Genomic DNA, 5,593 nt, shown 5'->3' with positions numbered 1-5,593 from the left:
AACACAACTTTTTGTGTGATAAATTTTAAGAACATCTTGATTTTAAAAAAAATGCAAATCATATTTCAATCATACTTTAATCGCTGTCATATGTCCCAGCATATGCCCCATATTGTTCAATCAATATTGGCCCTGAATTGAAAGTTGAATTCCAAGTTTTTAAAGTATGTCTGTCATTAAATAGTTTTCTATAACAGAGAATGTGAACATAAATGTTATAATTGTTAATTATGGGTCGGTATTCCGGTTGATGGTATCTTGTAACTCATGTTTATAAATAACTTAAATCATTTCTACTGATTACTAATCCTGAGTTACAAGTCCTCATATATCGATCTCAGGTAACATCAACCAGAATATCGAGTCATAGTTTACAATTTTAACATTTATGTTCACATTTTCTGTTCTAGAAAACTGTTAACTGATAGTATAATCCCAACACATACTTTAACACTTGGAATTCAACTTTCAATTCAGCGCCAAAATTGTTTGAAAAATATGGGGCATCTGACAGCGTTCAATTGTGATTGAAATATGATTTGCATTTTTTTTTAAATCATGATGTTTTAAAATTTATTACACCGAAATTTGAGTTACTGCATACATTGCACTGACCTTCTTTGAGATAAGCGATGAGTATTAATTTCTAAGCGTGTCGAAAAAATGAAAACAAAAATAGGTGTACCGGTAGCGACATCTTATGTATGTTAGTCCACTTACGCATTTGGTTTGAAACTTAGGTTGGTATTCAAACACACGAGTTGAGCTCCAGCTCGAACTCTGTTCTCTGTGAGCACACTGCAATCTCGACGAAATTTGTTCTGCAGTGTTAAATACCTACTGGCCAGTTGGCTTATCTTTAGGATCAATTTTTAAAACGCAAATCTTCTTCAGGTGACCCAATGATAAGTTAAGAAAGTCTGACAAAATCAAATTAATGCATTTTGACTTCCAAAATCTTAGTGGATTTCGTTTTGCTTCAGTTCTGTAGAATACGTAGATTCCAAAAAGATTCAAATGTGCGAGAATTATGCGATTTTTGTAACCATCTAAAAGCCAGTTTTCTTTTCGCTGAAAAATTCGCAAAAGTTCAGTTTTACCTTTGAAACAACTTTTGTGCTACGAAATAAATTATCGTTGAAGTAAATTAATCAACAGTTTTCTTTTTCTATAATTGCATAACCACAGGGGCAGACAAACTTGAGTTTTAGTACTTTTTCGCTTGTAATTTTTACACATTTCAACATTTTTTTCCTAAGTTTTGAATCACGTTAAGACTATCTCATAGCTATAGTTGAATATATTATATAAATAAGTCTACTATTAACTGAGATATTTCAACTGTTATAAATTTTAAACTCAGTTACATATTTGCCGATTTGTTGTCGGTTTTTTCCCAACCCTTCTCTTAAACAGGGTTTATATTTAGTTTTTCTACCTAATCAACTATATTCTCGAAAATCAACCCTGTATGTTTGTAAGTTTTAGACCAAACTGTCAAAACTTTTTCATGAAGCATAACAAATAATGACTTAATAAAAAATTGATGCATGTCCAGTTTTTCATGTTTTTGTTTAAGCTGTAGTTTTGACAACTGCTTATCAAACAGTTGCCATTAATGTAGATTGTAAGATTAACGTGGTTTAAAGCATAATGCACAAAAAGTAAGTTAAAACACTGATGAATGAAAACAATAAATGGCTTGGTTATATGCCAATTGAAATGAACCCGGTCTGAGGGCAGTTTTGGGCTTTAGCGAGTTGTTTCAATAAAATAAATAATACGAAAATTCCATTTTTCTTTTCTTAAAAACGATTGAAATAGTGTGCATAATTATTTTCATATCGCCGTACAACGTTTTATTGCGTTTATGAACATTTAACATCAAGTAATACGCAGGTTATGTTGGGTGGTCCAAAATAAGTCCCTAAGGAAATAAGTAGGACCTATTTTCGACATGGCTCGAATTGCGATTAAAACAAGTTTTTTTGATTCTGCGAGCTTGCAAACTACTTTTTAAGTGTTTTATCATAGCTGTGAACATGTTTGTAGTTGTGAAATTCATCACACCTAGGCAGAAAACTTTTTGAAAGTTGAGTCCAATAATGGCACTTCCTCCTGAAACTGGCTTGGTTTTGCCCAACTGTGAAAAATTTAAACTTTATTTTCAATTGTCTATCTCTTATCAGCTTATTTAAATGGAATATTGGTTATGATTAGAATCATAAGAAGTAGCTTTAACTATATTTGTTCAAAATTTTCATGGTTAACATGATATATGAGAGAAAGATTGGAAAAAAGCTGCAAGGTGGTCCAAAATATGTACCCGGTCCAAAATAAGTCCGTTACCCTATACTATTCCAGGCCCTGAAACTCATGGCTTCGAATTTTTTGGGATTATGGGTCCAAATTTTCTCAGTGGGCATTGGACGGTTCATATGGACGACCTCCTTTAAAAGGGGCCATCTCCAAATTGGATTGCATTTTAACTAGAAGTTCTAATAAAAAGCTTCCGTTTTAAATATCAGCTTCTTAGACTACATGGTGACAATGCCTTTGAAAGCCTTTTAAGATGTGCAACCATTGGAAAACATCGGACAACATTAAGAACGACATCAAATTTTCTTGTGCAACTATTGGACAGAAACAGCCTGTTTTAAATGATTTTTTAAATTTCGATGTCACTTTTTTCGGGCATTTGAACTTTTGGATCTTGTTGACCAAGCCTTCATGAGTACCATCGATAAAAAAAAAAATGAACGAACTCGATTTAAAGGACCAATATACTGCATTTTTCAACGATTGACAAATCACACTATTCATGTATAGTTTGTGTTGCTTTTTTTTGTTTATTTCTTGCACGATAAGCATCATAAAAAAACCCTCCCGAATGTACAGGAAACCCCTTTAAAATTCCCTACAAATCTCAGAAGGAAATCGTTTCGAATTCACAGGACGTTTTGACAGTTGTTTTCCTGAACTGTTTTGCTGTCCTGAAATCGTTCTTTAATTTCAGCTGTTGAAAATACGGGACGAAATCGTCCTGACCACAGGAGAAAAGATTAAAAGTGTAAATTTGAAGTACCGTCAACTGGGGCAACATGCAACAATTTTCAACTTCCATGGCTTCTAAAAAACTTTTGTTCACAGTAAATCGTATCCTTTATGCATCAAAAGTTTTAAGGATGCTGGGGCATCAAATTGGCGTAGTTAAAAAAATTATTGGTTTCTTCAGTTATTTTTAATTTTCTAAAAACATGCGATTTTCACACTCCTTAGGAAATGGGGTAACTTGCAACAAACTTTGTTTTTAATGAAAAATCTTATGAACACGTACGAAAATTCATAGTTTTTAATATACTTGCGATGCCTTAAAGACCATTACGCATGACAACACCAATTAGCAGTTTTTGGGTCTGTAAAAACAAATTTTCACTTTTTTTCTGAAAATAAGGATGCTGCATACATTTAGGGGTTAAATAATACTACGAAAAAATCTAAAAGCTGAAATCATAAAAATAAATGTTTGGATGAATGAAATTTGAATGTTTACAAACGCGTGATGCAAAACATTCATATTCCAGCACATGGAAACGAGATTTACAAGGTATTTCTTTGATTTGCATTTTGTTGCATTTAACCCCAGACACCTAACTGAATTTTAAAAATATTCATTTAAAAAAATTGGGTGATTGTTCGAAAAATATTTTTACACCAACAATGTTGGTATAACATGAGGAAACCTGTAAAAAGTTTGTAGGTAATTTTATCAAGCCGATCCGTCATACTGGGTAAAGTTTTTATCGGCATCAAATAATGTTAAAATTTGTACATTTATTGCTCGATTTTTCAAATTTTACATAAAAATAAAAAACTTAAGACAACTAGCTTAAAATGCGAGAAATTGTGTCATCATCATTTTGTTATCATTAAAAGATAACTTTATTACAATACATTAAATTAAAAATTGATTCAATGTAGTGTTATATAAATGTTGCATCGAACCCCGCTGTTGCATGATGCCCCGTTTGACGGTATTTGGGGAGATTTTAAAACCTCGGCTCTGCTTTTACGGTATATGGAAAAATTCCGCTTTCGCATGGATAATCACAACCATAACTGCTCTCCTAATTTTAAATATTTTGTTTTTCAAATTGATGCATTTCTATTAACATTAAATGTTGATTTTGGGCTGAAGTCTTTTTTTCCCCAAACCAAAGAGCAACCAAAAATACTAGACCAATCGAGAAGACCACAGCTCGGGGAACAAACTAAAACCTACACGATGATGGGAGAGAATCGAAACAACAGACGCGCTGGCAGATCAATAAAAATTTAAAAATATGTTAACAGCAAAATTTCAACTTTATAACTTCTGTGTCCCTGGTTCTAGGCGAGAGGGTTCGGGATTCTGGTGTCCAGCGCCAAACGGCAGCCACGCCGCTTCAACATACATGGAGAAAAAGAAGCGTTGAGGTAACCCAGACCAGACCAGTATGTGGTCCCGGGGTTCCGTGTAGCTGGTACCCATCAGAGGTGCCACCGGGACAGCTTCGGGAGGTTGATATGGCCTCCAAACTTATACTGCCCGCATATATATTATGTTATGGATGTTTAGTTGTTGATGCTTTTTTTTTTTGGTGGTTTGACTTTTGGGGTCTCCCGTTGAAAAGCGTTTGTGGGAATATTGGATGCCTAGAATACCTGTGGCATTGGCTTCGGATGGCAAAGTTGGCCGTTGATCGCCCCGGAGAGATCTTTTGGGCTTTAGTTGTGGAGTAGCCGTTCGTGTCGATACAATAAAATCATCGGAATGAAGTCACACACTCAGCGGGAGGTCGAGCGAGCGAGAGGCCTTTGGCCCGAATGTGAGAGATACCAATCGACGAAAGCCGAGACCGGTGCCCGTTTTCTGGCAGGTTTGTTTTGTTTCGAGAACAAATTAATTTGAGAGGCTCAAACTAAACACACAAAGCCGCTGCTGAACGGGAGGTTCAAATGGTTCAAATACCTGCCTTCCGAATGGATTTCTCGGCTCGATGGCGATGACGGGTCCTGCAGGTGCATCAGCCATGTCGGACGGGTTCTCTTGTTTGGACGCCTCACGTCTCATTATTTATCTTGTGACGTTTGATATTTGCTCCGCGTGGTTTCTGGGTGGAGAAATATGAATTCATCTACATTTAATTAATTATTGCTGGGCAAAAATTATCAGAAACGGAATCACAAAATATAAGCTTTTTCGGCAGTAACAAAAACGATAACGTTGCACTGCAAATCAAAGAGTGAACTTGGAAGACGAAATATTGCATAACTAATTCTTAAACTGTAGGCTTTTTAAGCTGCTTAACCCTCATCCGCATTAGGGTGTCATTTTGACACCATTGCAAGTTTGAAGGCTTGTAACTTTTTTCAGAAGCTTCAAAATACAAAAATTTCTTCGGGGACCCTAAATGAATTCAAAAGTTCTTCAATATTGCATCTTTACTTTTTTTATGGACGAACCCTGGAAGCCTGGACAAAAAACTCCCTTTTCCGACGTTTGGTGTCATTTTGACACCACAAAAGTAAAATCTATTTAAGTCGTTTGAAT

Source organism: Uranotaenia lowii, chromosome 2 (genome assembly GCF_029784155.1).
Source record: "Uranotaenia lowii strain MFRU-FL chromosome 2, ASM2978415v1, whole genome shotgun sequence".
NCBI lineage: Eukaryota > Metazoa > Arthropoda > Insecta > Diptera > Culicidae > Uranotaenia > Uranotaenia lowii.
Note: the sequence above shows the minus strand (reverse complement) of the source record.